Genomic DNA, 12,300 nt, shown 5'->3' on the forward strand with positions numbered 1-12,300 from the left:
GCACATTATTATAGATCATGCAGGGAGAACAAAGGGTGAAATATTTAACTGCAGCAGTGTTTGACTATATTCTGCGCAGTGAGAAAACCTGAAGTCATTTTTAAGTTCCACCATTTCTTACTTCTTTTTCAGTCGGGTCAAGTTTCTAAGCTTTCTAAATCTCCATTTTCCAGCTAATGAAAAGAAAATAGGATTCCACCAAGTCTCCTATCTACCTACTCCAGGACTTCTGTGAGGATCAAATGAGATGAGGCATGGGAAAACTCTTCACAGACATTTGGTTAAAGTGCAAATGTTTCCACCTGGCTATAAAGCAAGTCATGTTCCTAGGCTGAAGAAACTGCAAGGAGGCTAGGTGCTAAGGAGAGGAAGCCAGGCATTGCTACGTGATGTCATTACTTGGCACCCACAGCAACCATTTCCAGGCTGGCCAAAGGGTCTCGGCAGCATCGGCACTGAGAATCTGCCCCCTGGTGGTCAGTGCGCATCATAGCGACTGGTCAGACGGGCAGAGGGACACCTAGCATATTAGCCTTATACAGACAGTCCTCGGGTTATATAGGACTTGACGTACGTAGTTTCGTGGTTACGTGGTTACGTCACCATCTCCCATTTATTTATTTAAAAAAAAGTTCCGTCATTTCAATGTATGTACATATGTGCTTTATGTTTTTTATTATTTATTTACTACAAGTAAAGGTCAGAAATTGTTATATTTCTTTTAAATTTTTTTACTGTTTCACTTCATTACTGCTGTGTATGTGCTCCATGTGAGTGACATAGGTGCTTATGTAGATGGGTTCCAAGTTACGGCGAAAATCACGTTATGTCGCGCCATAGGAACGGATCTCCATCCAACGTTAACCCTAGAACCTACTGTGTGTGTGTGTGTGTGTGTGTGTGTGTGTGTGTATGCAACATCAACAAACACATCTGTGAACCCCCAATCCTCTCTTCTAGTTGCCTCAGTAAGGTCCCAGCATCCCCACTGGAGGATAGGAGGCCAAGGCCCAGCCTGGATGTACCATCCCAACAAGAAGTAGCTGTGGACCTTGGACAGGTGGGCCCAGCTGGCTCAGGGATTCCCAATCATGGCTAAGCTTAAGGACTTTAGGCTGCTGGCTCTCAACTGGGAGTAATTTTGCAACCTCTGCATCGGGGAACACTTGCACACATTTTGACCTGTCATGGCTGGGGGCAGCTATTGACATCTCTTGGGTAGTGGCCAGGAATGCTGCTAAACATCCCACAATGCACAGGATAGCCCCCAAACAAAGAATGATCTAGCTGCAAAGTTCAATAGTGTTGAAGTTAAAAAAAAAACAAACCCTGGGTCTAGGTTCTCAAGCTGTAAAGGGCAGTGAATAACCAAGGGATTTGGTAAAAATGCAGATAGGTTGAGTGTGGGGTCTGAGATTCTACAGTCTGAGAAGCCAACTTCTAGGCCCTTGATCCTCAAAGTTGTGGTCCAGGGATCAGGGTATCCAGTGACCTAGGTATCACAGTATCCTACCCTTCCTGGGGTGTCCTCAGAAAGGCAGACCCTCGCCTCTCACTCTCTCCCAGTGAATCAGAATCTGCATTTTAATAAGACCTCCAGGTAGTTCTCAGGCATATTCAGTATCTGGAAATCCTGGTGGCCCATTCAGAAGTTATGAAAAATCTTTATCCTTTGGGAAGAGGGGGAGCCTGGGTAGATTTTAACAGTCCCCTCTGGTTCTCATACACAGCCAAGGGTTGAGAGCACAGAGAATGCCCTGGAGGAAGTGTTTTTTTCTCTGCCAGGCAGAACAGTTACCATGACATAGGCTCCACACAGTCCCCAATCTCTGGTAACACATAGCCTGACAGCTTTCAGCTTCTTGGGACTGAATAATTTGTCCCCCCAGAAGCAGGGCTGCTTTTCGGCATCTGAAACCTGGCTGTTTGACAGACCACAAAAAAGTTCCTGCGCAAGAATGGGCTGATGTGGAGAAACAGGATTCAACCCAAGCATCTTAACTGTTGACAAGAAACTAGAGGAAAGAGGTACTCAAAATTACTGTGACTTAAAATTGGAAGGTGATGATAATAATAGCTAGCACTTCCTGTATGCACTGTTCTAAGCATAGAAATTATTATCTACAGATGAGAAAGCCAAGGCAAGGAGTCACAGGTAAGTTATCTGTCCAAGGTTACACAGGTGGTAGGTAGTGAAACCAGATCTAAAACCCAGAGTCTAGGCTCCTACCTGCTGCTCTACTCCAAGCCCTGGTGCTTTAACACCGTCCTCACCTTAGGCATAACGACTTCTGCGCATGGGCCACGAAGTTTCAATCGCACTGTACATGCATGCCCGCATGTGGTATTTTGTGGAAGAGCCACACTCAAGGGGCCAAAGAGCCGCATGTGGCTCGCGAGCTGCAGTTTGCCGACCACTGCCCTACACCTTTTTCTAGATGCCAAAGTCAGTTCCCCACAGTCCTTCCTTTCTCTCCAAACACTCCCAGGGACGGAACAAAGTAGAGCTTTCAGGAAGCAAACTCAGAGCCTACAAATCCCTTCCACCATATACTCACCTTTATTCATCCAAGTTGAGCCATGCTAGGCTACTCTCTGTTCGTCCAACTTGCCAAACTCGTTCCTACCCCCAAGGACTTTTCTGTTCTCACTGCCAGGCACTTGTTTTTTACAACTATTTGCATGGCTGGCTCCTTTAAATCCTTCAAGTCGCAGGTCAATGTCACCTCCTCAGACGAGCCCTTACTGATCCCGCTAAGGTGTTCCTCCCACCACACATATATCGATGTGTCCTGACCTTCTTCATAGCATTACCAAGTTTCTTTGTGACTCTACCAATCACCTTTGATACATACTATTTATTTCTAGTCTGTCTCCCCCTACCAGGCTTTGAACTCAAGGAAGGCAGGAACAGGGTCTGTCTTGTCTTCTGTCCTTGAAGCTTAAAACAGTGCTTGGCACAGAGTAGAAGCTCTATAAATATTTGCTGAATGAATACATGAAACATTATTTCTAATCGGGTTAATGAAATGACGATTATCTTCTTGAGAATTCACCAGGATGATATGCTGTACTTTGCTATAGAGTTGTCTGCATCAGAGATATTCATGGAGTACCAGACCAGCAATTTTCCAAAGCAGAACCTAACACAATAGTAATTACAACATAGTAGCACAGCTAATATTTAATGTAGCGGTCGCCAACCGGTAGTCCACAGACCACTGGTTGGTCAGTGAGGTCTGAAAGGTTGGTGACCGCTGGTTTAAGGAAACCTTTGGAGCAGCGTTCACCAACTGGTGGTCCATGAGGTCCAAAAGGTTGGCAACTGCTGATTTAATGCACATTTATTAAGTGCCAAGAGCCATGTAAGATGTTTTACTAGTTCAAAGCTCATAAACAAGCCTGATGCAGTAACTTGATCTTTTCTTCATTTTGCAGAGATGGACATCAAGGCTGGGAAAGCATATGTCACTTGCCCAAGGTCAAACTATAGCACTTTAGTAAGGATCCATTACAGTGTAGGACCCTTAACCACTGCGCTGCCCCACCCAGCACAGGACTCGTGGCAGTGCTCCATGAGACTGCAACAGCAGGACATATCTGGGAAAGTGACTCATTGTTCTCAGGAGATTCACCCAGCTGTGTCTTTCTTCCAACTTCTTCCACAAAGAACACACAGTTCCTCACAAATCCAAAAGTTCTCATTCTAATCAGATCTGTACTATGCAAGTTTGCTGATCAGGGTTGATTTTACAACTACAACTCCACATCAGTGCTGAGCAACCATTTTTGACTGAAATCACTGGTTCTCAGGCTCAGGGGTTGAACTTCATCTCCCTGGAATTGAACCTCTCTCTCTTCATACTTGAAGCAAAGGTTCAATTACTCTTCAAGTCAAAACTACCACATCACACCTTAAAGCAGTGGTTCTCAACCTGTGGGTCGTGACCCCTTTGGGGGTCGAATGACCTTTTCGCAGGGGTCACCTAAGACCATTGGAAAACACATATATAATTACATATTATTTTTGTGATTAATCACTATGCTTTAATTATGTTCAATTTGTAACAATGAAAATACATCCTGCATATCAGATATTTACATTACGATTCATAACACTAGCAAAATTACAGTTATGAAGTAGCAACGAAAACAATTTTATGGTTGGGGGTCACCAAAACATGAGGAACTGTATTAAAGGGTCACGGCATTAGGAACCACTGCCTTAGAGCAACAATTGACTCCTATACTTATTACCCGTGTGCCCAACACTTCCCCCTTCCCCCTTCCCCCTTCCCCCTTCCCCCTTCCTCCTTCCTTCCCCCTTCCCCCTTCCCCTCCTTTCCTTCCTTCCTTTCCTTCCCTCCCTCCCTCCCTTTCTGCCCCCCCTCTCTTTTTCTTTCTTGTCTCTTTCCTTATTATTTATTTTTTCTCCTTTAAGGGGATTCTTTTTTTTTTTTTTAACTCCAACTCATTTAACCCTCACAACCACCCCGTAGAATAGCTCCTATTATTATCCCCACTTCATATATGAGAAAACTGAGGTTTTGAGAGGTGCTATCCCTTACCTAAGGTTACCTATTAAGTAAGTAGCAGAGTAGCCCCAATCTGTGGCTCCAGAGTCTTCTTTTAATCACCAGCCTCTGCTGCCTCTCTAACCCTGATTTGACATCTGCTCAGAAGATACTGTAAGTAAGTCTATTTAGCTGTTTATGGTACCAAATGAGTCATTCATTCACTCATTCATTCATACATATTTTAAAAACCGATTGCATGGTCACGACTGGGCTGAGGGAAGTGGATACAAGGCCCCTGGTCTCCAAATGTTTGGCTTAGGGAACTAATAAGTAAAAAGGCAATGGTGAGAAGTTTGAAACTTTCCCTGTAAGAACAGGAACAAGCAAGGATGTCCTCTCTCATTACTGCATTCCAACATCATAGTGATATTCAACCTTTTTCATCTTATGGCACACATAAATTACTAAAATTCTATGGCTCACCAAAAAAAAATATTTTTTTTGCCGAATTGACAAAAAAAAAGGTATAATTTTTATTCATTTACACCACACAGCTATTGTTGCATTGGCTGTTATCATTTTTTAAATTTGACAATCTAAGAGAAAAGAGGGCAGTGCCCTCTTTAAAAAAAATTCTTGTAGCACATGGTTGAAAATTGATGCAACATCGTATTGGAAGTCCTAGTTAACTCAATAAACAAAACAAAACAAAAAGGAAAAATAAGGTATACAGATTGGGAGAGAAGAAATATAGCTGTCTGTGTTCACAGATGACATGATCACTTATGTAGGAAATCCTAAAGACTTGAAAACAATAAACTCCTGCAACTAATAAGCATTTATAGGCTCTGGCTGAGTAACTCAGTTGGTTAGAGTTGTCCCACTATGCCAAGGTTGCGGGTTCAATCCCCAGTAGGGCACATACCAGAAGCAACCAATGAATGCATAAGTGAAATAACAAATAGATGTTTCTCTGTGTCTCCTCACCCCCCAAAATCTATAAATAAAGATAAAATAAGCACTTACGGCAAGATTGTAAAATACAGGTTAATAATCAAAAGTCAATAATGTTCCTATATACCAACAATGAATAAGTGGAATTTGAAATTAAAAACACAAAACCATGTACCTTAACACCCTCCAAAATGAAATATTTAGGTATAAATCTAACAAAATATGTATAAGAGTTATATGAGCACCTAGCTGGTGTGGCTCAGTGGTTGACCTATGAACCAGGAAGTTATAGTTAGATTTCCAGTAGGGACATATGCCTGGGTTGTGGGCTTGATCCCATTGTGGGGCATGCAGAAGACTGCCAATCAATGATTCTCTCTGTGGAATCAATTAAAAAAATTTTAAAGAGTTATATGAACAAACTATTGCTGGGGTCCAACCCCAGCAGGTCCAGGGGTCCCCAAAGGTATGGATGGAGTCGGGGAAGAAGGAATGACACGGAGACAGCGTTCAGTTGATCAGCAGCCTAGCCAGGATCTCTAGCCAAGTTCTGGTCAGGATCTCCAGCGAAGTTCTGGTTAGGATCTCCAGCCAGGTTCTGTGTCCATGTTCTCTTGCTAGGTTCTCCAGCCAGGTTCTCCAGGTTCTCCAGCCAGGTTCTGTAGCCATGTTCCCTCGCTAGATTCTCCAGCCAGGTTCTGTCCAGGTTCTCCAGCCAGGTTCAGTCACCAGGTTCTAGTCAGGTTCTCTTGCCAATTTCTGTAGTCCGGTTCTGTCCAGGATCTTTTGCCATGTTCTCTCGCTAGGTTCTGTCTCTAGGTTCTGTCTCTAGGTTCTGTCTCTAGGTTCTGAGGCCAGTTTCTGTCCAGGATCTTTTGCCATGTTCTCTCCAGTGAAGTTCTTCTGTCTCTAGGTTCTGTGTAGGTTCTGTGTCTAGGTTCTGTGTCTAGGTTCTGAGTCTAGGTTCTGTGTCTAGGTTCTGTAGAGCTGTTGTCTTGTTACATCTGTATTTATACCAGTTGATTCCAATCCTATCAATCTCTATTCCAAAGGTTAGGGCATTTCTTATCTCCATTCCAGGGAGTAAAGATTATGTAGCTTAAGCATGATTGTTCGTAGTTAAAGTGATTAACTACCCGCCTGGCACTTAGTTAAGGGGTTTTATTCCCTCCCTAACTTTAGGGGAAAATCCCTACCTGGGGAAACAACCTTTCTCAGAGAGGTGACCTTGGTTAAAACACATAGTGCCAAGAAGGTGAGCAAACATATTAAGAACAGTATGCCATATATGCCAGGTCCCTTGAAACAGCAAGGATGGACCGGCTCCCGGCAAACTATAAAACTATGATGAAAGATATCAAACAAAAACTAAAAAATGGAAAGACATTCCATGTTCAAAAATAGTAAGATTCGACATTTTCAAAATATGAGTTCTTCCCAACTTGATCTACAGATTCAAGACAATCCCAGTGAAACTCACAGCAAGTTATTTTAAGAGGAAAAAGACCCAGAATAGTCAACACAATATTAAAGGAGGACAGTCAGAGGACTGACACTACCTGACTTCAAGACTTACTATAAAGCTACAGTAATCAAGTATTAATGAAAGAATGAGCAAATAGAACACTGGAACAGAATAAAAATCCCAGAAGCAGATACACATAAATATAGTCAATTCTTCTTTGACTGAGAAGCAAAGGCAATGCTAATGAAGCAAATTAATCTTTTCAACAAATGGTGTTGGAACAAGTGGACATCTATGTACAAAAAAAATGAATCTGGACATAGACCTTACATCTTTCACAAAAGTTAACTCAAAATGTTTCATAGTCCTAAATGTAAAGTGGAAAACTAAAAAACTAGATGACAACATGGGAGAAAACCTAGATGACCTTGGGCAGAGCTATGACTCCATGAAAGAAAGAATTGATAAGTAGACTTCATTAAAATTAAGAACTACTCTGTGAAAGACAATGTCAAGAGAATGAGAAAATAAACCACAGGCTGGAAGAAAATATTTGCAAAAGACACATCTGATAAAGGACTATTATCCAAAATATCCAAAGAACTCTTATAATTTAACAAGGAAAAAAACAATCCAATTTAAAAATGGGCCAAAGACATTAACCAACATCTCACCAAAAAAGATATACAGATGACAAATAAGCATATGAAAAGATGCTCCACATCATACCTCATCAGGAAAATGCAAATTAAAACATTAATGAGCTACTACTACCCACCTTTTAGAATGCCCCAAGTCCAGAACACTGACAACACCAAATGCTGACGAGGAGGTGGAGCAACTGGAACTCTCATTCACTGCTGGTGGGAATGCCAAATGGTACAGGACCTCTGGAAGAAAGTTTGACAATTTCTTACAAGCCTAAACATACTCATGCTATGACCCAGCAATCAAGCTCCTTGATATGTACCCAAATGAGTTGAATACTATGTCAACACAAAAACCTGCACAGAGATGTTGATAGCAGCTTTATTCGTAATTGTCAAAACTTGGAAGCAACCAAGATGTCATTCAGTAGGTGAATGGATAAACTGTGGTGCATTCCAACAAAGAAAGGAAATGAGCTTTCAAGCCATGAAATGACATGGTGGAACCTTAAATGTTTATCACTAAGTGAAAGAAGCCAATCTAAAAAAACTACAAAGTGTACCTTTACATATTCTTGAAAAGATAAAACTTTGGAGACAGTAAGAAGATTGGTGGCTGCCAGGAGTTGAGGGGAAGAAGGATGAATACGTGGAGCACACAGGATTTTTAGGGCAGTGAAAATATCCTGTATGATACCATAATGGTGGATACATGTCAATATACATTTGTCCAAACTTATAGAATGTACAACATCAAGAGTGAGTTGCAATGTAAACTATAAACTCCGGGCGATAACGATGTGTCAACTCAGGCTCATCAATTGTAATAAATGTACCACTGTGGTGGTGGATGTTAATAATGGGGGAGACGGGGGCAGGCTAGAAGAGGTTAATGGGGGGAAAAATGGGGATATATGTAATACTTTAAACAATAAAGATTTAAAAAAATAATGGGGGAGGCTATGCATTAGTGGGGATATATGGGGAATCTCTATAACTTCCCTTCAATTTTGCTATGAACTTAAAATTACTCTAAAAAGTGAAGCTGTTTTTTTTTTTATTTTTAAAAAGCAGGCTAACAAAATAAGCCACCAATGAAAAGGCTCCTATTATACTGAAATAACAAATATTCATAATTTAAAAAAAATTGAACTTTATGTAAAATAAGGGTTTTTAAAAAATTTAGTCTCCCCAACAAAGATTTGAGAGGATTCCATGAGTTATCCCAACTACCTGCAATGGCTGGCACATGGTGAGTGCCCAATAAATGTTACATATTACATGTATACCTTGGTTTTTTAATCCTCACCAGAGGACATTTTTTCCATTGATTTTCAGACAGAGTGGAAGGGAGGGAGGAAGGGGGAAAGGGGTAAAAGAGGAAAGGAGGGAAGGGGGAGAGAGAAAGAGAGAGGAAGGGAGAGAGAGGTAGAGAGAGAGTGAGGAACATCCATGAGAGAGAGACACATCGATTGGTTGCCTCCCGTACATACCCAGAATCAAACCCATGACACTTTCGGTCCATGAGTCTACACCAGCGGTTCTCTACCTGTGGGTCGCGACCCCTTTGGGGGTCAAATGACCCTTTCACAGGGGTCGCCCAAGACCACCGGAAAACACATACATAATTACATATTGTTTTTGTGATTAATCACTATACTTTAATTATGTTCAATTTGTAACAATGAAATTGGGGGTCACCACAACATGAGGAACTGTATTAAAGGGTCGCGGCATTAGGAAGGTTGAGAACCACTGGTCTACACCATAACCACTGAACAACACTGGCCAGCCAGGTATACCTTGTTTTATTGTGTTTCACTTTACTGCATTTCACAGTTGTTACTTTTCTTACAAATTGAAGGCAAGACCCTCCATCAGCACCATTAGGAACTAGCTTTACTGTGGTGATCTGGAACCAAACCCGAAATATTTCCAAGGTATGGTTTATTGTTTCTAGCACCCTGGACAGCATCTGACACAAAGTAGGCACTTGCTGGTCCTAGGGGATCCAGCCACCTGCAGAAAGAAGCCAGTCTAAGGGAGGAAAGGACCTGGAAGGCCTTGGCAGCCAGTGGGATTATTCAATAGGCAGGCAAGCAGGTAAACAAACCTGCCTGAAGAAACCAGTTCTGCAACCTTCCTCTGGCTGCTCTAGGCCCAGGTCCCAGAGCCTGTCTCAAAACTTTGATCTAGGACAGTGATGGCGAACCTATGACACGCGTGTCAGAGGTGACACGCGAACTCATTTTTTTGGTTGATTTTTCTTTGTTAAATGGCATTTAAATATATAAAATAAATATCAAAAATATAAGTCTTTGTTTTACTATGGTTGCAAATATCAAAAAATTTCTATATGTGACACGGCACCGGAGTTAAGTTAGGGTTTTTCAAAATGCTGACATGCCGAGCTCAAAAGGTTCACCATCACTGATCTAGGAGGTTTAATTGTTTCCCATTTAGATACAATTCAAAAGACTTTAGAGCTGTGTCCCTCACAAGCTTGCTTCCAGCACTTCAGGTTGGTGGCCAGTTGCTTTGCCATGTTCCATGGGTCACTTCCTACAAATGCTGAGAGGAGAGCCCCTTGTGATGGCTAGATTGGTAAATGGATTTGTGTGCTTGCAAATATTTACTGAACACGCCTGTGATCATATTTTTGTTCTACTAGGAGAGACAACTGGGAAAATTTTTGATTTCCCAGCCTTCTTTGTAGTTAAGAATGGTCATGTGACTTTACATGGCCAATGACACATAAAGGGGAGTGAGTCTGTTGGCATTATAATTGACTAAATAGACAACGCTTTGCTCCAGGTATTGCAGGAAGGAGTTCTTTGGAAAAGGTGAAGTGCTACTGCTAATGATGGGTACTGTTCTGAAATGGAGGTGGCATAGCCTTCAGGGGCATTGAGTTCCCCTGAGTCTACTACACAGACTAATAAAAATAGCTGGCATCCATTCATGTCCCTACCTGCTGCGCACTGTTTTAAATGCAATACAAATGTTAACTCATTTCCTCCTCAGCAAAGGACCAAAAGGCAGGTATTATTATCTCCATTTACAATAACAGAAGTCAAGTAAACAAAGTAAGCACCTTGCCCAACATGGATTTTAAGTGGCAGAGGGGATATTAGAACCCAAGTGATCAGACTTCTCTGAGACTCTTCATTGTTAGCTACACTTACAAGTATGAGCCCAGGCCAGTCCTGTGAAAATAACCAAAGCCATCCCTGCCACACATTGAGCATTTACTATGTGGCAACCCTGGAACTAAGTGCAGTCAGTGTGTGTGTTACCCTGCAAACACCCCCTGTGCTTAGCATCATGACTGTGTCCAGTGAAAAGGTAATAGGTGACAGGACTTGTCACATGATTGGTAAGAACTGTGGAGACTAGAGGGGCCTCCACCAGACACCAGATCATGACTCACGGAAACAGGTTGCAGGTCAATTTTCTTTCATTATTAACCACAGTAAATCATCCGCTCTCAAGGACATTCTTGTCCTCTCCTTGGCCACATGTGATAAAGGCCATATGTACCTTACCACAGAGAAAAGCAGGGCATGGAAGGAAACAGAGCTGAGAATCAAGGCCATGATCCCTTGCAGCTAGAACAGATCCTCCTCCCTTGTTTTAGCCTCACAGACCTTCCCTCCGCTCTGGAAGAAGCCACTCGGCTGGATAAAGAGAGAGCTCCAAGATGTGCTGTTAAATAAATAATAAAAATTTTAAAAAGCAAAGTGCAGGACAGGGTGTGGAATAGGCTACATTTTGTATAAGGAGGGGAAGATAAAAATAGATAATAGATATTTGTGGGGGTTTTTTTAAACCTTAGAAGGATATGCCAGAAACTAATACAAATTACTCAAGAGGAACAAGGTGGGCAGGGGAAGGGGTAAGAGAGACCTGCCAGTGTGTATGTCTATACACATGCACACAGGCATGCACGTGCATAGGCACACACAGAGAATTGATTTTTGAAGCACATTAATGCATGACCTATTTTTTTAAAAGTATCACAAGTAAAAACAAAGCAGGGGTAATGGCAGAGGGTCACAGAAGGCTTGTGATTGTAGACCTGAATGCATCCATCTGTGGGACTGTAGGATATTTATTGTCCAAATCTCCCACTGGCCTGTGGATTCCTGAGGGCAGGCCTAGACCTGCTCTGGCTGCCAGCCAGATGCCAGCACGCAGCTAGTGACTGAGAAATGTTTAAAATGAACGTGAGTAGATGCACCAAGCAACCCACCTAGGCTTGTACCTCAGCTTGCAGCTGGGCTCTGTTTCCATGAAATAAAACTAATGGTTGAGGAGGAAGAGAACACAGCCACCAAGTGCAAGAAAAGTGCTCTAAGAAATAGTGCTGAAAGAAAGTGTGCACTGCAGGGACCAGCAAACTTTTTCTGTAAAGGGCCAGAAAGTAAATATTTTAAGTTTGGGGGCCATATGGTCTCGGTTGCAACCACTCAACTCTGCTGTTATAGTGTGAAAGCAGCCACAGATAATACATAACTGAGTGAGCACGGATGGTTGTGTCCCAATAAAACTTTATTCATGGATACTAAAACCTGAAGTTCATACAATTTTACGTGCCATGAAATACTTTTTTTAGGCACTAAAAAATGCAAACACTATTCTTAGTTCCTGGACCAGCTGTGGGCAAACTACGGCCCGCTTGAAATGAATAAAACTAAAAAAAAAAAAAAGACCGTAC

At 42.0% G+C, this 12,300-nt stretch overlaps 1 protein-coding gene across 18 annotated transcripts in view; it reads right to left on the reverse strand.

The window, feature by feature from the left end:
- SIPA1L3 (signal induced proliferation associated 1 like 3) overlaps window positions 1-12,300 on the reverse strand; it is a 309,889-nt gene that overhangs the window by 251,296 nt on the left and 46,293 nt on the right. For 15 of the 18 annotated variants that reach the window (XR_004973699.1, XM_036346836.1, XM_036346841.1 and 12 more), the window contains exon 2: window positions 7,715-7,826. The exons of the other annotated variants lie outside the window; for them this stretch is intronic. The gene's annotated coding sequence lies outside the window, so the exon portion shown is untranslated. The remainder of the gene's footprint in view (window positions 1-7,714; window positions 7,827-12,300) is intronic. 18 annotated transcript variants of the gene reach the window in all.

The sequence above is a fragment of the Myotis myotis genome, unplaced genomic scaffold (assembly GCF_014108235.1).
Source record: "Myotis myotis isolate mMyoMyo1 unplaced genomic scaffold, mMyoMyo1.p scaffold_m19_p_19, whole genome shotgun sequence".
Classification (NCBI taxonomy): domain Eukaryota; kingdom Metazoa; phylum Chordata; class Mammalia; order Chiroptera; family Vespertilionidae; genus Myotis; species Myotis myotis.